The following is a 24,141-nucleotide window of genomic DNA, read 5'->3' on the forward strand; positions in this document are numbered from 1 at the left end:
CTCCACTAGAAGCAACCTACAACACTCATTACTTGAAAAATGGCTGATTTTTAACATTTACAATAATTTCAGCCTACATAAAAGGTCACAGAAATCATGTCACATTTAAAAATCGTTTGTCTTGTGCTGGTTTGCTCAGCTTCATCCACACTACTCTCGTGAAACCAAAGTTGCAAAAACACCAGGACACACTCTGACATTCTGTGATGTAAGTAAGAATAGATCTGGTATGATGAAATAAGTACAGAGGCACATTCCTTCATCCACATTCAATCGTTAGAGCCATCGAAGCTTTCTGATTGGATTTATCTTCCAATTAACAATCCACTATCTGATATCTTGAATTTAGCATCAAAATTGCAATCAAATGACTTGTAAGCAGATTTAGGACTTGGCCCAGAATATTATTGCACCTTCCAGTCTTGTGGACTACTTGAGGTAAAACTGCAAATGAGATCAGTCAGAATTTGTCTTGAAGTTTAAATGATGGAGACATTATCTTCTTGCAGTGATAAGCCTATTAACAATCTTATTAAAGTTACAGATTCTATTCACAGAATCAGTACTTTGCTGAGATCACAAACAGGAGAAAATCTGCAGATGCTGGAAATCCAAGCACCACGCACAATATGCTGGACAAACTCAGCAGGCCAGGCAGCATCTGTGGAAAGAAGTACAGTTGGGCCGGCTGGTGGCGCAACGACATCGGTGCCGGACCCGGGAGTGGAGGTTCCCGGGTTCGAAACTAGTCGGGTCCGCTCCCGAGCACGCTTTCCATCCGTGCCGGGTTGAGTGTCGAGATCGCAATTTGACCTTGTAAAATGAAGGGAAAATACTGCAAAATGTCTGTGTGGAGAGTGGCACACCACACGGTCTCTCTCTCGCTCCGCGCCTTGTAAAAAGCCATGAAAAAGACATTACCACAGACGCACGCACAGACTCGCATACGCCAAAAAAAAAGGAAAAGAGTACAGTTAACATTTCAGGCTGAGACTGTTTGGCTTATTAATATTTGCCAGTAAGAACAAAAATGTTGTTTTTAGTATCATTTTTCATGAGCATGAATCAACCCAAGGGCATGTGAAAATGCAGCAACCTACATAGACATGAGTTTAGGTGAACTTTGCATTGTAAATGAGCCTCCGGCTCTGGAATACTCTGACAACCTGTAACAGCTGGCTGTTCTAAATGAATGATTGAATTTTATCAAAAACAAATCAGATATATTTAACATACTCAAATTAAATAAATAACTGTGATTCGTTACATTAGTGTAATGGTTTGACGGGTCTTTTGTATTGACGTTGATTGAGGAATAAATATTAACCGGCAAACTAGGAGGATCCTCCCTGTACTTTTTCAAACAATTGTCAAGGAATTTTTTTATCTCCACCTGAAAGAGCAGATAGTCCTTTTGTTTCGATGCATAGTCAATTGTTTTCTTGTTAAAACCTAGAATGAATGCAATCTCTCTCTCTGTCCCTGATTCAGAAATTATGTTTAATGGAATTTCACATAACAAACAATGTTATTCAATAAAATATGTAAAGCAGTGTCTTCAATAATGATTGATTGGAAGTGGAATAATGTAATATAGTTCAGAAGTAAAAAAAAAGTTAATATTTTATTGAAAGTAAAATGTTGGAAGCACTTAGCAGGTCAGGCGTCACCTGTGGAAAGAGAAACAGAGGAAATATTTCAAGCTGAAAACCTTCCACAAATTGAAATGTTGGCACTATTCCTCTTTCCAAAGATGCTGCCTGACCTGCTAAGTGCTTCCAGCATTTTCTGAAATATTTTAAACTTTTTTATGTGTCGGAGTTAAGTGTTTTACACTGAGAGTGGTGAGTACGTACAAAATGCTGCCAGGAGTGGTGATAGAGGCAGATACATTACGGACACTTAGACAGGATCATGGACGATAGGAAAATGGAGGTCTATGTACCATAGGAGGGATGGGTTAGATTGTCCTCAGAGTAGTTTCAAAGGTTGGCACAACGTCATGGGCTAAAGGGGCTGTGATGTTCTATATTTTATGTTCTATGATGTTATTAAGAGTAATTGTGTTATTTAAGTGTCATAGTTACTGTGATAACATTTGAACTTAAACTTTTGGATTATTAATCCAGACTTTTGACTGATTAGTCTTGTAATACATCTGGTTACACCGCTACCTTAGATATAGTCCTAGCTCTCATCAGAATGTTTATGAAGGCATACACCAGAGCTGTTGTAGACTGGGTAGAACTTTTCACATCGGGTAAAGCCAGGGACACTTAGAAGGAGGCTTCCCATTGGAGTTCCTGTAAGCTTCAGCAATTAGTCCTTTTTAAATCTATAGACAGAGATTTAACACACCAGATTGGTGAGGAGGGATTGTCACACCATAGCCAGAGGCTAAGCAGATAAAATTGTAAACGATAAACTTGGGATGAAAGAGCTCAATGAGTGTGAATGGCCAGACTCCGTGAGTGATTCCATTTACTTTGGACTGCAATCATTCTGATCAGAGCTTGAGCATTTGAACCTATTGTAGACGTGCATGATACATGTTACACTTTTCTTAACCCTTCATTGGTAGACTCCATATCTAGGTGTGATTTCTTCCAACTCCTACTTTGAAATTAATACAAAAAGAGCCCTGAAAGAGTTTTGCTATCCAGTGCAGCATTTTAATTACCCATGTTCTGAACAAGGATCAGAGACTTCAAGCAGCTTTGATGTTATCTCAGTCTTTACTCCGGCTCTGCACACATTAGTTACTTTGTACATATTAGTTTGATTAATTCCATACACTCATCTCTTTAGTCAAACACTGGTCCTGACATTAGTACTCGGAATTTGAGACCAACTCCAGAAAACCTACCTGCTGCAGGTTGCTCTAAAAAAGAAGTTACATTGCACAATGGAAAATTTGAACCCTAATGTCAATAGGCATGTTGTTGGTTTTTATGAATGAATGAGACAACATAATCTCTAAGAATTAGCTTGTAAATTCTTGTCTGCATAAAGAGAAGACCAGAGTGAAACACTTTCATCTATTAGAAATATTGAACCAAAATCCTGAATAAAACCAAAAAGTACCAGCAGAAAAATGATAGCCTTATGCTCTCTGATTCAATTCAATTTGAATCTTGTCGGCAAGTCTGATCTGAATTCTGTTGGCCGTGTAGATAAGATCTTTGTGAGATTTAAAGAGACTAATCTGATCAACATGTTCCTATACATTAATGTTCCTTTTGATTTTATATAAATCCACCGAAACATTTAAAACACAAGATCACACCGGGCTCCTTTAGTAGAATTGCAGTATATTAGATTCTCTGCGGGCTAGTTATGCTGAAGAAGAATTGTCACAACCTTTTAGGTTCATTAGCTGAAACTTCTCTTTCCCTTTTAAGGCTTACTATTACCATCTCGATTATTCAGACAGGTGACCTTCTTATAACCACTGAGAAGCTATTCATTGCTAAGGTTGGATGTGTAATTTTGGTTGAATTTTGGCTTTCTGGAGTGATTTTGCTTCAGTCAGCTCCTCCAGCTATGCCTGTTTGAGGTTGGAAGCTCAGCATGAGGAGAACTGAAAACATAAATCTGTATTTTAACACCATCGGCTAGCACAGCAGGAGACCATAGCAGTGTTCAGTACCACTGCAGCAGATATTTGATGCCCTGTCTTGAACAGTAAGACTTAACTTTTATTCTCATAATTGGTGTGTGTTACTAAGAAAAGTTATTAAAATTTAGTTTATTGCAGGAACTGGTAAATTATGGCAGCTGAAATTACTATTCTGAAATCGTTTTAGCTGATCACAGTTAACAAGGTAAGAAATCTCATTTCTAGTGAAGATATTGGGTACTAATTGTATAAATAATGAATTTCATTGTATCAGATTTGAATCCCTTTCTTTATATCATGATATAATTGGGCACAATTTGTTTCATCTGCATAGAAATCTGATTTGCTGTGCAATGTGGTTCAACTTCAATGAGAAATTAATTATAAATATGTGAGGTGCATGCCACACATGTTTTTTTGCAGACCATAAATTGGCTAGTTGAAACCTGCCTCTATTAGCAGGTACAAGTATGGCCCGTGAGCGATGGAGGCCACTCATACAGATGTGATCTTCCCGCTGCTTCAGCGTTATGTAAATAGAACTGCTGGAGAAGGTTCAACCTCTATAGTCCAGCAGAGGGAACGTGACTCAGTGAAATCCACTTAAATGATAAACATTTCTGGCTCTCCTTTGGGCCCCATAAATATGGGTGCCTGAAGACCATCACTCAATGTTTTAGGAAAAGCTTCTTTTTCTTCTTTTCCATCAGATTTCAGAACAGTCCATGAACACTACTTCACTATTCCTCTTCGGTATGATTTACTTTTATATTATAATTTTAATACCTTGCACTGTCTTGCTGCCTCAAAACAACACATTTCATGATATATATCAGCAACAATAAATCTGATTCTGATGCTTTCATGTGGAACTCTAACCTGCCCTGCTTAGCCCAGCTAGTGACCATTGCTCAAGCTTACCAATCTACTGACCATGGCCCCATCTTTTCTGACCGCCTAACACTACAGCTCCCCACCATGACCACCGATTACAATCTATCAACCACCTTCTTAGGCTACCAATGTCCTTTTAGAACCCTCTCCTTTTAGTTATACAGGTGACCCTGACTACACTTTCTACCCTATGCTCTTCAGATGCCTATTTCCACCTCCCCCCAAATCAACCACTACCAGCCATCTACCCTCCTGACCTTTCATCCTGCATCCCTTACCTATCCTCTAATGCTAGTGACAGAGAATTCTCACTGCATATGTTTGATGTTCAACTGCATTATTGGAACAATGCTCAGGGGCCACCAGTGACCAGATTTGTTTTTATATCTATGGAGCTGCCACACAAAGTGAAGGTTAGATATCCTGTGCCAACTGACTTGTTCTTTGACTCCTCAAACATATTGTACCCTCTGCATGTATATGACGGAATATGGTCCATTTGAATAAAATCAGTCATGCATTAAACTCAATGAATGCCAACCATGAATATGTTGTGGCTTTGACAAGTACGGTCTTCAAGCTGGAGTGAAGATCTTGCTAATACTTTATCTACCGCACACTCCAAACCCATGGTCACCACAAGAATAGTTGGCTCAGGGGAATCCTGCCATTTTCAATCCCTCCACCCTGGATCTGAAACATCTTACAATCTCAGCATTACTGAGGGCTGATACTCTGCATGTCCCTACCTACCAGGACTGTAATCCCACTGTGTGGGCTGCATTGACTAAAGAAGGTGAATCTCCAGTATCTTCACAGGAAGGTTAGAGATGGACAATAACCGCTGGCCTTCCAATCTCATATTATTAATGAACAAACTAAAGGCAAAGTTTGCCAAAGTCTCCAAATGGTGAGAAACAAACTCTTGTAGATGTTTTCTCTTTTTTTTTGAGGGCTAAAGATAGCCCTGGTGCAAATATTGCTTTCAAAAACCATGAAGTTTGAAAAAAGTCTTGGTTGCATGTACTAACCATGAAATATTCTATCACTTTGGCTTCAATGGAACTCCATTTCAGAGCTGGAGTGAAATGTGCTTACACTGTTCCTTTAAACGTTTAGCATATGCAATAAAAAGACAGATTTATACTCCATGAGCGAAGACTGGGTCATGAAGAAAAAGTGAGGTTTGATCCAACTGACTAAGCATGCAGTTGGTAATGGAACTACTAATCATATTTACATTACAATTATAAATTTTGTGAAAAAAAGAACCAATACAGAATTTGTGGAGGCGTCAGTACTCACGACTAACTACCTTTTCAATTACTAAATGAATGATTGATTCCTCTTTGTACCCACACAATGTTTTCTCCAGAATATATTAGGGGTGTATTTGCATGAAAAAGCCTCCAAATGTACTGATTTAACTGATAGAAATCAGCTGTGCCGCAGTAACAATTGTGACTTCTCCAAAATGGGGTCAGGAGCAAAATGCAATATTTGTACAAAGCCAATGACTTGGCCTTTTGTTTAATATATTTTATTACACTTTTATACAGCAGGAGACATTTTAATCAAGCGTTCTTTGTTTCTTGTATTTCAAACAATGAAAACAACTTTGGTTGTCAGCATCTGTCAACAATGAACAGAGACTGAAGGCAACCTTGCATTTTGCTAAACATTGTGAATTAAATAATGGCTATGTAGCAAGTTTTAAGCAATTTGATGATATCCTGTTTTGCTTTCTTAAATGAAGTAATCTTATTAAGGAGAAATTACATTACAAGATATCAAAAGGCCAAACATAATTTAACTTATTCAATTACACTCATAGGTAATCATTCTACTGTGGTTTAATTTATATGGGTAGGAGGTAAGGGGTTGAAGGTAATAGTTAATGGGTATGCTGGGCAGGGACTGTAGTTCTTTTTTATTTTTATTAAATAACAAACACTCGAAAGTTTAGAAGTTTATTTTGCTTCTTCTGTAGTCAGCAGCCTGTAATGATTGATAATTTGGCTTTCAGCACAATGATACTCGGTTCCCTTAGAAATAACAGGGTGGAAGACACATTGCCTATCCAATGGGCATTGAATGACAAGCCCAGCCACATGTTCTTAAAGAGAGGTTCTACCACTCCTCCATAACAGTGATTTAATAGGAGTAATGGCCAGAGCTCATTATTCAATTGACTTGTTGGAAGGAAAAATATGCTACCTTTGGAGGAGATAGACAAAAATTAGAGCAATTATAAGTAGAACCATTAGTAGAAAATGTACTTCAAAGTTCAAAATAAATTTATTGTCAAAGTATGTGTATGTCACCATATATATCGTGAGATCCATTCACTTGCAGGTATTCACAATAGAAAAAAGAAATACGTATAATCAAAAGACCATAGGTCCATAAGATATAGGAAAAGAATTAGGCCATTTGGCCCATTGTGATTACTCTGCCATGTCACCATGACTGATCTAATTTTCCTCTCAGCCCCAATCTCCTGCCTTGTCCCCGTAACCCATCATGCCCTGATATGCAGTACGGAGCTAAACATGGGTAGGAGTGGAACGCAAACACGGGGAAATTTGCAGATGCTGGAATTTCAAATAACACACATTAAAATTGCTGGTGAACGCAGCAGGCCAGGCAGCATCTATAGGAAGAGGTACAGTTGACGTTTTGGGCCGAGACCCTTTGTCAGGACTTCGTCGAGGCTCTTCTTTCAGTAAGACCTGAGGAAGGGTCTCGGCCCGAAACGTCGACTGTACCTCTTCCTATAGATGCTGCCTGGCCTGCTGCGTTCACCAGCAACTTTGATGTGCGTTGCTAGGAGTGTGTTTAGAACAGTACAGCACAGGAACAGGCCCTTTCTCTCACAATTTTGTGCCGAACCAGCTAAAGAATAGATCAAATAACCACAAAAGCTAATCCTTCCTACCTACGTAACGCCCATATCCCTCCGTCTTCCTCATATTCATGTGCCTATCTAAATGTCTCTTAAAAGCCTCTAGTGTATTTGCCTCTCCCACCAGACCAGACAGCTTATTCCAGGCATCTACCACTCTCTGAATAAAAGACTTACCCATCACATCCCCTTTGAACATACCCCCCTCTTTTGAAGTTACCTTATGTTTGTTACACAAGGCTGAGGTCTCATGTCCCAAAAAACATTTGTCCCAGAATCGGGCTAAATTTCAGGGTTTTTGCAGGTAGAGGTGAGAAATACCAAAATGAAATCTGCTGTGCTGCCACTAGCATTGGGAAAAGATAAATAAAAGTATTTAACTATGTGCCAGCTGAAAACCAAGAACAGAAAATGGCCTGATGCTGAACAAAATATACTAACTCTGCTGCTGGCAAAACATTTTTCATTGCTTTCTTCTTGTGGGATTCCAGATTATCATCTGCAGGTGATGAATTTATGAATGATAATGTAATTAATTGGGGACATACCTTCACAGACTTAGATCCTTATCTATGATTTCATTCCAATGACATGTAATAAAAGGTGGTATTTTATACCTAATTAATTGGTTTCTGCTGGAGGGCAGAAGTTTTAAAAGGGAGAATATCTCTGGAATTTGTAAGTATATTTATAACTTTAGATGCTTAATTATAAATGTAGGTGCAATGTTCAGGTCGCAACACATCTGAGAAATAGAATAAGAAATGCACATAGGTGATTTATGACCATGACTGCAAGACTTACCCAGCATATGGTATTTTACAGTTGTCTTTCTGTTATAGTGCTGACAAGTTCTAACATATTTGGGTGTTCTGAGTGCCCATTAGAACAAGAATTCATACTTGGAAAATAATTATTTCTGAAAACAGCTATGCCCATCTTCACAGGGCAATCTCTGTGAATTTAGAATAAAAACAGAAAGAACTGAAAGCACTCCGCAGATCACACAGCATCTATGGATGGAGAAGGAGCGAAGCAGTCTGAGTGTTTCAAGATGCAGATTTGTCCTCAGCATTTTCTTCAGCTCGTTTTGATTTCCATTCCTGTGTGTGTGTTTTTTTTTCACTTTCAATTTTTGTAAATGTAGCTTGGTAAATGTGAATTGTGAACTTTATGCCTCAATCCACATGGGATTGGCCTACCCTTGAAAGGAAAGACAAAGTTTTAACTTGTATTCTGGAGCTTGTGACCTCTTGGTGGCCCAGCCTATGCCAGCTGTCTTGTTGAACGTTGATGCATTTTTATATCACTGTGACCATCCCCTACTCAAATTGCCTTTGTGGTACGACTGACATGAAGTCCTGCAGAAGCTGCTGTTTTCTTCAACATGAACAAGACTAAAGCCATGCGTAGGTCATTCTGACATTCCCGTTCACCGTAAGGACAGGGTAACCATTGATTGGAGCTTCAAACTTGCAACTGATCAATACTTTCCATCACCAAACTTTGCTCGTTAATGTCCTTACCTACATCACTCAGTCACTGCCCAACCCCCTTAACACTTCAGGCACACAATTCAGCAATCTTCAGAGTTCTAACAATATTCAAACCCTCCTGGTGCTGCTCCATATTGATTTCAGCTCTGTTCTCGATGACCCTATCTTCCAGCTAAATGTTTTGCTCCCTTCTGCCATACCATTCTCTCCAGTCTTAAACCCGGTACATCCCCTTTACACCTCCACCTCTGATATACTGTATATTAGTCATAGAGTCATAGTGCCCTATAGCACAGAAATAAGCCCTTTGGTGCGTCAATTCCACGCCGAACTATTATTCTGCTTACTCCCATTGACTGCACCTGGACCATAGCCCTCCATATCCCTCCCATCCATTATCTTGTTGAAACTTCTCTTCAATGTTGAAATGGAACACAAAGTATCACCTCCACCTCCCTGACTCTGCCATTGATAAACAGTTCGGTGACTTCAGTTGTGTGCTTTACAATACCCATCATACTGTCTGCTGCTTGTGACATCTCCTCATCTCCGCAACTGAAACTTAATTGTACTTACCTGCTCTTTCAGCCTATTCCCTGTCATCTCCTAGTTGCTGACGTTCATTCTGTCGCAAGGTACCTTGACTTGTGCTGTCGAATGGAGAACAAGCTGTGCAAGTTGAGTTTTGAGCACGTGGTTCTTTCAGCTGAGACTTGCTTTGTTTTCGTACTTACTTGATCTTTGTGTGAGCTAGTCGCCGAGCATCTGCAAGTTACATCTGTTCACTGGAGAATGTGGAACAACAATCTTGGTGAGAGATCTCCACGATTACAGTCAGTGCTATCTGATGTTAACATTGAATGGGCAGCGTTAGAGTGGATTTCTTTTTAGGTAGATGATTTGTTAGCACTTAAATGACTTTGGCCACCAGACTTCTATTTTAACTGTTTGACAAAGGACTGGATTGAGTCCACCACAATGGGCTTCCTAAAAGGTGTGGATACCAGATACTTCTGGTAGTTTGACCTGATGCTGTAGTTTCGAAGGCAGTATCACCTATACATTATAAATATTAATTGTCTTCTATGTTAGCACGGGAAATGCCAAATAAGTGTATCGTAGACTTAACTTACATTCCTAAAGACTGTGGATACCAACCCAGACATGCTGGCGTCAGGAGGAAAGGATGGTGTGATATTTTGTATGTAGCTTCAATAGGAAGCATTGTCTATGCATTGTCTATAACTTTTAAGTAGCAATTGCCTTTGTGTTTAGCATATAAATATCGAGCCCACGTTGAGCCAACAGACCTTTCTGTGGAAAGTGTCTTGAGATGCCTGCTGTACTTTGTTGTGTCGAATAAAGAAGCTGCTTTGTATCTACCAGTGACTCTGTCTGTCCGGTAATTTCATCCACGCTACAACAGGCAGTTCATATTATAGGTCTTGGCAGTTTACATACCTGGCCTCAGTCTAAGAGTGACTAAGTTACCAGAATGAAGACACAACATTGCAAATGCTGGAATCTAGAGCAATAAGGAAGATGCTGGAGGGTTAGACAGCATCTGTGGAAGAAAACAGTCAATGTTTCATATCATTACCGGTGAGGGAAGTGACTGTGCACCTTACTTTAGAATTACAGCTGTCAAATTTTTGTTCCCTTCAGCAAGATGGTTTTGATGGTGTTAGGAATCTGAATGAGATATGATTAGCTTTTACGGAGGGTGGTGAATCTGAGGCTACAGAAGGCTGTGGAGGGTGTATCGAACAGAAATTGATAGCCATGCCATGGTTATGTAGTGGTCAGTGCAACACTTACAGCTTGGGGCGTTCCGGAGTTCGGACTTCGATTCTAGCACCATCTGTAAGGAGTCACTGTACATTCTACCCATGGAATGCATGTGTTTTCCTTGGGTGCTCTGCCTTCTTCCTACAGTCCAAAGACTGTATGTTAATTGGTCATTATAAATTGTCCCATGATTAGGTTAGGGTTAATTAGGGTTGTGGTGTAGAGGGGTGAGATGGCTTGAAGGGCCAGAAGGGCCCACTCTGCACTAAATTGCTGAAGAAGTAAATAGCTTCTTGATGATGAGGGGTCTAAGAATTACAGGGAGAATGGGGTTAAGAAATTCAGCCATGATTAAATGGCAGAGCAGGAGCAGGCTCGATGGGCCGAATGGCCCATTCTGCTTCTATATCTTATGGTCTAAAGATACATTTCTTCATTCAAGCCAAGAGGTGCTCAGAGAGCTTCATTCAGATGAAGTTAAAATGACATTTGTTTTTGGGGAAAAAAAGACAATCAATTGTTCTAAGATTTACTATTTCAGGTACAATATGTCTAGCAAATACGTCATCATAATTACAGTTCTTTCCCAAAATGGCTTCAGGATGAATGCATTTGTACTCCACTTTATTGGAAGTCCAAAATGTATTGCAACAGAATTCTTATGTTGCTAGATGATGACTCACTGATTCTGCCTCAAAATTTAGCAGTCAGGCAAAATTTAATTCTACACCAATTCATTTATTCTCCCAGTATTAGATTTGACTTTACTATCAGAATACATACAGTGATACAGATGGAATACTTTCAGCCCAGTGTAGCGAAGACAGCTTCCAGTACTCCCCTTCGATCCTTTTGCCATATACCTGCACTTTTGGGTAGTTGATTATCCAACTGTAACCCTTTCACCAGGGCCCACACACTACTTGGCTTTTTAGCTAACTCTGCTAACAGCCATGTGTCTCAACGATGAGAAGTCCACCTTTCATTAGCAATATATGTCTACGGTCGGTATGATTTGGGGTTCAACCAAACAGAAATGTCATGATGTTCCACTTAAAGGAACCCCGATTTGAGCAAATGCTGTGTAAATATTGCCAATAAACAGTTATCGGGAGCCCAGGAATGCCCAACTGTACACCTGCATAAAATTATAAAGAAAGTATATTTACCAATTTTCAACTTTATCAAACAATTAATAGAGAAAGAAAAAAATAAAATGGTCCGTTAGAGTTAAACCAGCCTAAGTGTGCACATAAACATTGGAACTCGTTCCTGTAGAAACGGTGTGTATTGCTTTACTCGTGGTACTGAATTCTCATTACCAACCACAGGTAGAACTCCTCTTCATGGAATTCTGTGCCTCACAAAGCACTACTTGCAAAAGGGTCTCCCCTTTGAAAGGGATCTCCTGTCGTCTTCCTTGGTGCTCTTCTCTCTGTGAAAAGACCCCAAACCGGACTACCACCTTTAGACATCTCTTCTCACCCAGCTCTTGAGAATGTTCCATGCCATCCCACCCCTGAATGGCTGACACAACGTTCCTCAGTCGGACAACATGGCCCTTTATCTTTAGCCAAAGCCAAAACATTCTTTCGAGCAGGACACACTGCTTTCACGGAAAACTGTTAAACTAAAATAACTCACAGCTTAGTAGTAAAAATCTTAACCAGGGCATTGCACTACCAACATGCCTTAGGATTTGGGATGAAGCAAGACACCCCAAAGAAGACTCACGGTCACTCAGAGTACATGCAAAATCTGCACAAGAGGTCAAGACTGAAGCTGAAGTCCCTGCAGCAATGCAGTGGGCATTGGGTATTTGCTGCTGCATTAATGATCAGGCAACTTAACTTCTCTCAAGGAGCTAACTTCAAATTCCATAGTTCAAAGTAAATATTATCATATTATGTACATGCCACCATATACTAACTTGAGTTTAATTTTCTTGCAGGCATACACAGTCAAACAAATACAATGGAATCAATGAAAAAAAAACACGCAGGTAAACAACAGTGTGCAAAAGAAGGCGAACTGTGCAAATAAAAATAATATTGAGAACATGAGTTGCTGAGTTCTTGAAAATAACTCCATAGGTTGTGGCAACACACATCAAAGTTGCTGGTGAACGCAGCAGGCCAGGCAGCATCTCTAGGAAGAGGTACAGTCGACGTTTCGGGCCGAGACCCTTCGTCAGGACCATAGGTTGTGGAGTCAGTTTAGAGTTGAGGTGAGTGAAGTTATACATGCTTGTTCAGGAGACTGATGGTTGACGGGTAATAATCTTGGGTTTAAACATCAATGCCTACCAAATATTTGCAAATGACATTGGCTTTGCCAGCAGGAATCAACACTGTTGTGTTGTAAACATTCTTCATGTAATTAGAACAATAAAATATTGCTGTAAAATTTTCTGTCACAAAGAGTTTATTCAGGCTGTGATGGGAAAATATTAATTCACAAAAATGACTTTTTTTTTCCCCTGGGCCGAGGGGAGGTTAAACAGAGTGACCTCAGGACTTTTCTCCATTTACAATAACTCTAAAAAGTTGAACTTGTCACTTTCTTTGCCATGGTGATGGAATACACACCAGTCCTCATAGAGGGAGCAGAAGTGGAAAGAGTGAGCAATTTCAAGTTCCTGGGTGTCAGCATTTCTGAGGATCTATTCTGGGCCCAGCATACTGATGCAGTCACAAAGAAGGCACCATAGCAGTTATCTTCCATGAGGAGCTTCAGAAGATTGGGAATTCACCAAAGAACTCGCAAATTTCTACAGATGTACCATGGAGAACGTTCGAAGTGGCTGCATCACCGTCTAGTATGGTGGGGGGGTTGTCCACTGCACAGGATCAAAATAAGCTGCAGAAAATTGTGAACTCAGTCAGTTCCATCTTGGGTACTAGCCTCCCCTAGGACATTGTCACGGAGCGATGACTCAAAAAGGCGGCATCCATCATTAAGGACCCCCATCCCCTACGACATGCCCTCTACTCATTGTCACCATCAGCGAGGAGATCCCAGATCCTGAAAGCAGAGACTCAACGATTCAGGAGCAGCTTCTTCACCTCCGTCATCATAAATATGTATTTACTGTAATTCACAGTTTTTGTTATTATGTATTGCACTGTACTGCGGCCACGAAGTTAACAAATTTCACGATATATGCCGCTGTTATTAAACCTGATTCTGATTCTGATCTGGTTCTGAGCCCGTTGCTTCTGAGGTACTTTGGCTTTAAATTTGGATGAACCTGTGGTTGCAATGACTGAGCCAGTGCCACAAGCACTGACAACTTTTTCCAAGGCACTGTCATGTCAGTTTATTTCTGATCCAGTTGCATGTTGACTTGAGTATTACTTTTTGCACACCTGAGTTGAGTAACAGACGGCTCTGATGAATGAGCTATCACAGGTGGATAACCAGACATTGAGAATGGCTGGCAGATGTGCACAGGGTTTTGAATAACATTTCTATTAGATTGCTTGCAGCCATTCTGTGTGACCAAATGGAATGTTTTAATAGACAGTTAAAGTGCCAAGCTCAAGTTGGCTACAACTTTGTATTGATGTTAAAACTCAAAAACTTAGGACTCCAAGGAGATAATGGAAATTAAATCCAATGCAAGTTTTAAACTATTGGATGTATCAATGGGCTGTGCTCAAAAGATGACTCAAGAGATTTCCACAGATGTGATAGGAAGCAAAGCATAGAGCTGATTATTTCTTCATCAGAAGACCTGACTTGTAAAGCTACAATGAGCAGAATAGATGGTTAGGAAGTCATTTTCCACTGTAGCTCAATATTTTGAAATTTTCTAGTGCCATGTCTTGGCACTTTTCCCAGTGTGAGTAGTTGCTATCCAATAGGTTTTCAGGTGAGTTCCAGACCAAATACAGAGGACCATGTTCACTGGTAGGACACGGTTTCTACAATGGAAAGATAACTTTTGCATGATGCACTCTGTGATACAGGTAACAGTCTGATGCACTATCAATTACTCCAAAAGACTGGAAGTAGAGTCAATACTGAGCAGTAAATGGACCAACATCCTGGACTGAGAGAGGAGCAGTGACACAATCGCCTTTATTCAGGGTCTGTGGGAGGAACCACAGGAGCAGTCAGCAGAGGGGCGTGTCCAGGCATATCAGGACCTATGTATATATGGTTTACCACACAGTCAGCTATGAGATATAAGGAAAATATACACTCAGTGACTATGTATCATTAGGTGCAGGAGGTACTTAATGAAGTGGCCACTGAGTGTACGCTCATGGTCTTCCACTGCTGTAGCCCGTCCATTTCACGGTCAGAATCACTGGCACATATCATGAAACTTCTTGTTTTGCAGCACATAATAATAAAAAAGAAAACTATAGATTACAAGGAGTATATATAAAAATAACTTGTCAGTAGTGTAAAAAGAAAGCAAAAAATAATATTGAGATAGTATTCATGGGTTCATTGTCCGTTCAGAAGTCTGCTGGCCGAGGGAAATGTTGCTGAAATGTGGAGAGCATATCTTCAGGCTTTTGACCGCTTTGATGGGAGCAATGAGAAGAAGACACGTCCTGAGTGATGGGGGTCCTTACCGATAGATGCTGGCTCGTTGAGGCATCGCCTTTGAAGGCGTCCTCGATGCTGCCCATGGTGCAGCTGGCTGAGTTTACGACTTTCTGTGGCCTTTTTCCAATCTCCTCCATACTGTCACCTTCCTGTCAGCTTAACCCAGTCTGGCTATTTATCTCTGACATCGCTCGTTAGCAAGGCATTTTCACCCACATTGCTCCCACTCTCTGGATGCTTTTTGGTTTTTCGCACCATTCTCTATAAACTTTAGAAACTGCTGTGCATGAAAATCCCAGGCGATCAGCAATTTCTGAGATACTCAAACCACCCTGTCTGGCTCCAATAATCATTCCACAGCTGAGGTCATTTAAATCACATTCCGATGTTTGATCTGAATAACAACTGAAGCTCCTGACCGTGTCTCCATATCTTTATGCATTGAGTTGCTGCCTTGTGATTGGCCAAGTCAATATTTGAATTGACGACCAGGTGTATGGGTGTACCTAATAAAGTTGACACTGAGAGTGTATCACTGCAGTAAACTTTTGATCTTTCTAGCAAATGTCTATATAACACATTTTAATGAGCTGTACACGCTCATACATTATTCATCAGTATTATTAAAAAGAATTTTCATTGGAAAATTCAGCTTTGCTTAGTATCATTCTTATTTCAAAGTAATAAATATCCATAATCCATGGTCATTTTCTTTATCTCAAACTCATAAGTAAAGAATGGCTTTGTGTATACCTAAATATTTTCAGTCCATGGCCTCCTGTACTGTCGCGATGAGGCCACACTCATGTTGGAGGAGAATCACCTCATATTCTATCTGGGTAGCCTCCAACCTGATAGCATAAATATCAATTTCACAAACTTCCAGTAATGCCCCCCTCCCACCATTCCCTGTTCCCATTTCCCTCTCTTACCTTATCTCCTTATCGGCTGATCACCTCCATCTGGTGGTCCTCTCCTTTTTCTTTCTTCCACGGGCTTCTGTCCTCTCCTGTCAGAATCCCCCTTCTCCATCCCTGTATCTCTTTTACCGATCAACTTCCCAGCTCTTTACTTCGCCCTTTCCACCCTTCCTGGTTTCTCTTACCAACTTGTGATTATTCCTCCCCTCCCCCCACTTTTTTACTCTGACCCCTCATCTTTTTTTCCAGTCCTGATTAAGAGTCTCGGCCTGAAACGTTCACTCTACTCTTTTCCATAGGTGCTGCCTGGCCTGCTGAGTTCCTCCAGCACTGTGTGTGTGTTACCTAAATATTCCTGCATCCTTTGTACACTTCCATTCACTTACAATAAATTGCAATGCTTTAAGTTTTGGAAGTGTTTCTCAGAAATGTAGTCTGACAAAATTAGATGTAGAGAGAGAGGTAGCAGTAGATGAGTGTCTACCATTTTGGCTTTGGATGGTGATGTACAATAGCTGATGGAACAGCAAAAGCCTCTGTTTTTTTATATATTGTAGTGACAGATAATCTCTTTCAATCAACAATACCATCAATCACCCTCTCCTCAACAACCCCAAATATTAGTTTTGACTCTTTCACACAGCCTTTCAACCAAATTCTTACATTTGAACAGAAGTGGTGTGAAAACTGCTGTGTCTGGTTCTCTTAGCTAATTATCAGGTCCAGCAGCCAGGTTTATCAGCTACAAGTTGCCTCCTCACTAGCATTTTGTTGTAAATGATAAGCAAGGAAAATTGAATTGACTTTATTACTTACATCCTTCATATACATGAAGAGTAAAAATCTTTACATTAGGTCACCATTCAAATGTGCAATGTGCAATTATAGTAGTTTATAATAAATATTATGTGCAACAGGACAGTCAATATAACATAGAAACACAATTGTATCAGCATGAATTAATCAGTCTGATGGCCCGGTGGAAGAATCTGTTCCGGAGCCTGTTGGTCCTGGCTTTTGTGCTGTGGTACCGTTTCCTGGATGGCAGCAGCTGGAACAGTTTGTGGTTGGGCTGACTTGTGCCTCCAGTGACCCTTTGGGCCCTTTTTTACACAACTGTCTTTATAAATGTCCTTAATAGTGGGAAATTCACATCTACAGATGTGCTGGTCTGTCCGCAGCACTCTCTGCAGAGCCCTGTGATTGAGGGAAGTACTGTTCCCATTACCAGGCAGTGATGCAGCCAGCCAGGATGCTGTCAATCATGCCCATAGAGAAAGTTCTTAGAATTTGGGGGCCATACCAAACTTATTCAACTGCCTGAGGTGAAAGAGGTGCTGTTGTGCCTTTTCCACCACACAGCCGGTATGTACAGACCACATGAGATCCTCAGTGATGTTTATGCCGAGGAACTTAAAGCCAGATCCATTGATATCTATAGGGGTTAGCTATCTCCATTCCTCCTGTAGTCCACAACCAGCTCCTTTGTTTTTGCAACGTTGAGGGAGAAGTTGTTTTCTTGACACCACTGTGTCAGGGTGATGACTTCCTCTCTGTAGACTGCCTCATTATTATTTGAGATTTGGCCGATCAGTGTAGTGTCATCAGCAAATTTAATTAGCAGATTGGGGCTGTGGGTGGCGACACAGTCATGGGTATACAGATAGTAAAGGAGGGGGCTTAGGCCACAGCCCTGAGGGGCACCTGTGTTGAGGGTCAGAGAACCAGAGGTGAGGGAGCCCACTCTTACCACCTGCTGGTGATCTGACAGGACGTCCACTTCCTGCAGTGTCACTTGGTGATTTGTATTTCTGTCTCCTTTGGAGATCAGGGAATAATCGCATGTTGGCCTGAATTATCTGCTAGAGAAACCCAGCCAGCCGAGAAGCATCTACTGGGGGAAAGGAATTGTTGAATTTTAGGAGGAGATTGAGAGTGAAGATAATCATTTTACAGAGGATACAGGGTCTCAACCTAAGACGGTAATCTTTCCTCTCCCCTCCCACAGATGCCGTTTAACCCATTCAGTTCATCCAGCAGGTTGATTGTTGCTCCAGCTGCTGGCATTTGCAGCCTCATGTGTTTCCAACTTAATTGCATGTTGGTGTTTCTTCCTGACCAGTAAAGTGAAACGATGGGCTCCAGCAATTCACAGGACCTACCTGCATGGCGGAATATCTAAATCACAGAATAGTTGCAGCACAAGAATAGACCATTAAGTCCAGTAGGGCAATCACATTAGTCTTTCCCTATTGCTCTGCAAACTGTTCTCTCTTCCCTGTCTGTTCAATTCCCTTTCAATTGATTCTGTTTTCCCCCACTTCTAATTGTACTACTTCTCCTATTTAAAATATATCTCCACATCCCCCCTTGTATCTTCCACTCAAATTTTAAATCTGTATGCTCTAATGGGAAAAGCATTTCCCTATATTTATCATATTTAAAACACTCATGATCTTGTACACATTTATCAAATTTCTTTTCAACGCTGGCTTCTCTAGTCTGACCTTACAGCTGAAATCCCCAGTCTCTGGAACCATTCTATTAAATCCTATCTCTGGGACCTTTTGCATTCTTTCCAATGTTAAAAGGCTGGAATTGGATGCAGTTTTCCAGCTGTGGTCTCAGCAGTATTTTATGTGAATTCGACCTCACCTTCCTCTATCTGTGCTCCATGATCTATTGAATTGCAGGATCACATATGCTCTGCTAACCACTCTCTATCTTCCCTGCCACTTTCAAGGATATATGTGCGTTTCGCCTGAAGTTCTGCACGTACTTCACAATCCTGCCACTTATTGCCTCTCCTTAATCTTCCTGCCAAAATGCATCACTTCGCACTCTGCTGCATTAAATTTCATCTGCCATTTAGTCTGCCCGCTGAGCCAGCCTGCTATCTTTAACATAATACTATATAATCTTCTTTACTATCATCTGTGTTCGGGCATAGCCCGGAAACTGGTGGCAGGAGTCCATGGGATAGTCATTTTAAGTCACAAGTGATGGAAGGTGGTAAGGGGATAGTATTGATCTCCTGAGGTAAAAGATACCACAGCACAAGAGCCAGAACTACCAGGCTGGGTAACAGCTTCTTCCCCCAGGCTGTTAAACTTTTTAATATCCTGCTGCCACCGAACAATCGTGTACACTCCGTGAATGCCCTGCCACCCTCCCCCAACTCCCCAGCTCACAGACACACTCTCATCCTGCCTCGGTCACTTTTTATCTCTTATTGCTGTGCTTCACATACTTACACGACCGCCTGTTTTGTTATGATAGTGTCAGTAACATTGTACTGTCTCACATAAACATGCACCTCACACTCTATGCCAACTTTCAATGTTCAGGCTATAGACACAAAATGCTGGAGGAACTCAGCAGGCCAGGCAGCGTCTATGGGAAAGAGAACAGTCGATGTTTCAGGCCAAGACCCATCAGCAGGACTGTAATCTGTAGGCCACGTCACTCAGGGACTGCTGTTAATATGATTTTGAGACTGTATGTGCTGGCTCATGACCATATGTACAGCATGTGATTATATGTACTGTGTCTTGCGCCTTGTCCCCGTAGGAACACTGTTTCGTTTAGCCGTATACGTGTGTATGCTTGAACAGCAATAAGCTTGAACTTTCCTGCGTAGTCCACAGACGTTAATTATTTTAAGCCCTGGATGTACATGAAGCCTGAACACAGATCGTGAACACAGCCCAGCACATCACACAAACTGATCTTCCGTCCTTGGACTCACTTTACACCGCACGCTGTCGGAGCAGTACTGTCAGGATAATCAAAGACACGACCCACCCAGCCAACACACTTTTCGTCCCTCTTCCCTCCGGGAGAAGGCTCAGGAGCTTGAAGACTCGTATGGCCAGATTTGGGAACAGCTTCTTTCCAACTGTGATGAGACTGCTGAACGGATCCTGACCCGGATCTGGGCCGTACCCTCCAAATATCCGTACCTGCCTCTGGGTTTTTTTGCACTACCTTACTTTCCCTTTTCTATTTTCTATTTATGATTTATAATTTAAATTCTTAATATTTACTATTGGTTTGTACTCCAGGGAGTGTGAAGCGCAGAATCAAATATCGCTGTGATGATTGTATGCTCTAGTATCAATTGTTTGGCGACAGTAAAGTATAAAAGTAAGTAAAAAGTAAAAAAAAATCCCCAAGGACTCCTTCTGTTCATCTCTTACTTTTCCCTAAACGGAGCACCCCTAGAGATGTTAGTCCAACAAGAAGCCTTCTCCTGCTGTTGCTAACTCTGGTGAGAGTCTGATATTCTGGTTAGGTCGTCCTGAAAGCACCAATAACAGGGACATGAAAAAGATAGTCGAAAGGTGTGGCCTTTCATGAGGTACTGGTATCGGACATAATTGAGCCACATTTTCGCTCCTCTTACCCAATAAGGGGAGCGCCAACCTTAAGTTCATCACTGGGTTTTCCCACACCTCTGACACCTTATTCAACAGCACTTACATTTATTTTTATTTTTACTTTGAGATACAGCACCGTAACAGGCCCACCTGACCCATGAGCCCTTGCCACCCAATCACACCCATGTGACCAATCAACCCAAAGGTCTTTAGAATGTGGGAGGAGAACAGAACAAATTCAGGAAACCCACACAGTCATGAATCAGAACGAGGTTTGTTATCACCGGCATGTGACGGGAAATTTGTTAACTTAGCAACAGCAGTTCAATGCGATACGTAATATAGCAGAGGGAAAAAAAAATAAACAATAATACTAATAACTAATATTTTAAAAATAATAAATAAACAAATCAATTACAGTATAAGTATATCGAATAGATTTTTAAAAACATGCAAAAAACGGAAATACTGTATATTAAAAAAAAGTGAGGTAGTGTTCATGGGTTCAATGTCCATTTTGGAATAGGATGGCAGAGGGGAAGAAGCTGTTCCTGAATCACTGAGTGTGTGCCTTCAGGCTTCTGTACCTCCTACCTGATGGTAGCAGTGAGAAAAGGGCATGCCCTGGGTGCTGGAGGTCCTTGATAATGTACGCTGCCTTTCATGAGGAGACTGTACACATGTTGTATAGACAGCAGTGGAATTGAATGCAGTTCACTGTCACTGGCACTGTAGTAGTATTATGCTAGCCACCTTGCCACCCAAATTTAAATCAGGCTTTCAAATCTGCTGCGGGTGCTCAGGATAATCACAACTTATGTAAATGCTGGAAGACCAAAATAAAAACAGAAAATTCTGGAGACACTCAGCAGGTCAAGAAGCTTCTGTGGAAAGAGGAACAGCTAATGTTACAGGTACAGTTTTTGCATTGTTAATGTCCAGAGACTGGGAAATGTGATTTATGTGTGCTTTTCCGCTCTGGGAAAGTTCGCGATGCAGTGTAAATGGTGAGCTAGAATTTTAACATGCCCTCTGTGAGGAAATCTGTTGTAACAGTTCCCATAATGGAAACCTCCTGACTATCAGTCAAGGAAGCAATAATTTGATGCTTGGATGGGAAGCTGACAACCCGCTTGCATCCTCACAATGTGAATACAGTGGAAGCTCCTGTGTAATTCCTCAGGCAGCTGTTGGGTATATTACATTGACAAATTGACCAAAACTGCCCCCATCTGTGACTCTCATCCCTTTAACATGCGAGGTTCCATATTTCACAGCTAAAATCAGCCTGCGTTCTTTTGGATCTACTTCCCAGAGAAAGCCCCAGCCCTAACCCAACCACCTCTCCTCACATTCAGATTAGAAATTTAGAAACCATTAATCCTTAGATGGTGTCATGGTCCAAGTAATTTATTTGATGGGAAGCGCTAACTGTGCAGTACGAATCTGCTCCATGTTGTACTCTGTTTGAAGATTAGTTCCACTGGGTTCAGTTATGATTATGAAGACACGCAGTCCACTTTTATTGTCATTTAGTAATGCATGCATTAAGAAATGATACATTATTTCCTCCGGTGTGATATCACAAAACACAGGACAAACCAAGACTGAAAAAACTGACAAAACCACATAATTATAACATATAGTTACAAACAGTGTAACAATACCATAACTTGATGAAGAAGTCCGTGAGCGCAGTAAAGTTCAAAGTTTCTCAAATGACCCACATCTCACGCAGATGGGAGAGGGAAGAAAAACTCTCCCTGCCATGCCGACCACAATCCAACTCTGAGTCATCCGAAAACTTCAAGCTCTGATCAGCTCTCCGACACCGAGTACTGAGCGCCATCTCTGTCCGAACGATTCGACCTCCTTCTCGGTCACCAAAAGCAGGCAAGGCCAGGGATTTTGAGGCCTACTCTCCGAAAGATTCACGACCACGCAGTAACGACAGCAACGAACGGGCGTTTCAGAAATTTCTCCAGATGTTCCTCTGTGCTTTCACGTCCATTCTCCATCAAATCAGAATTGTCCACGGCCCCTATTTAACAGATATGATATCATTTTCACCGGAGAGCTGCACACATGCGGCGCGCTGCCATCTTCTCCTCCCGCCCCAGTGGCACAGTCTCTGGTCCTCACCTCTGGCACTATGTATGTGTGTGGAATTCTCATGTTCTCTCTGTGACCACATGCATTTCTATATAGTGCTCTGGTTTTCTCCTGCATCCCAAGGACACGCAGGTTAATTGGCCAAGATAAATTGCCCCTTGTGTGTGGGTGAGGGATGGAATTTTGTGGGCAGTATGGTAGTGGGCACGTGGCCAAGTGGTTAAGGCATTCGACTAGCGATCTGAAGGTCGTGAGTTCAAGCCCCAGCCGAGGCAGCGTGTTGTGTCCTTGAGCAAGGCACTTAATCACACAGTACTCTGCGACGACACTGGTGCCAAGCTGTATGGGTCCTAATGCCCTTCCCTTGGACAACATCAGTGTCATGGAGAGGGGAGATTTGCAGCATGGGCAACTGCTGGTCTTCCATACAGCCTTGCCCAGGCCTGCGCCCTGGAGAGTGAAGACTTTCCAGGCGCAGATCCATGGTCTTGCAAGACTAACGGATGCCTTTACTTTATGGTAGTGTAGTGCTTAGCATAATGCTTTAGAGCACCAACTATTAGATCTGTATTCAATTCCTGCCACTGTTGGTAAGGAGTTTGTATCTTCTTCCCATGACTGTGCAGGTATCCTCAGTGTGCTCCAGTTTCCTCCCACATTTGAAAGACAGATTAGTAGGTTAATTGGTTTCATAGATGTAATCAGCTAATGCTCACCATGCTAGTATCTTTCCTGTAATAATATAGGCTCTTAGCTTGTCAAGCAGCCTCATGTGTCCAAGTTGTATGCCATCTTGGACAATGTCTCCCATCCACTACATAATGTACTGGGTGGGCACAGGAGTACATTCAGCCAGAGACTCATTCCACCGAGATGCAACACTGAGCGTCATAGGAAGTCATTCCTGCCTGTGGCCATCAAACTTTACAACTCCTCCTTTGGAGGGTCAGACACCCTGAGCCAATAGGCTGGTCCTGGACTTATTTCCTGGCATAATTTACATATTACTAGTTAACTATTTATGGTTTTATTACCATTTAATTATTTATGGTGCAACTGTAACAAAAACTAATTTCCCCTGGGATCAATAAAGTATGACTATGACTATGTGTGGCACCTTGTCAGAGGCCTTCTGAAAATCCAAGTATACAATATCCGCCGATTCTCATTTGTCTATCCTCATTGTTATTCTTTCAAAAAATTCCAAGAGATTTGTCAGGCAAGATTTTCCCTTGATGAAACCATGCTCACTATGGCCTATTTTATCACGTGCCTCCAAGTACCCTGAAACCACATCCTTAACAACTGATCCCAACATCTTCCCAACCACTGAGGTCAGCCCAGCTGGCCTATAACTTCCTTTCTTCTGCCTCTCTACCTTCTTGAAGAGTGGAGTGACATTTGCAATTTTCCGTTCCTCCAGAAATGATCCAGAATCAATTGATTCTTGAAAGATCATTACTAA

General features: G+C 41.3%; 1 long non-coding RNA gene across 3 annotated transcripts in view; it reads left to right on the forward strand.

Moving 5' to 3' along the window:
• LOC134338430 (uncharacterized) overlaps positions 1-24,141 on the forward strand; it is a 159,776-nt gene that overhangs the window by 116,704 nt on the left and 18,931 nt on the right. For all 3 annotated transcript variants that reach the window (XR_010016227.1, XR_010016225.1, XR_010016226.1), the window contains one exon: positions 12,654-12,929. This is a non-coding gene — a long non-coding RNA (uncharacterized LOC134338430). The remainder of the gene's footprint in view (positions 1-12,653; positions 12,930-24,141) is intronic.

Source organism: Mobula hypostoma, chromosome 27 (assembly GCF_963921235.1).
Source record: "Mobula hypostoma chromosome 27, sMobHyp1.1, whole genome shotgun sequence".
NCBI lineage: Eukaryota > Metazoa > Chordata > Chondrichthyes > Myliobatiformes > Myliobatidae > Mobula > Mobula hypostoma.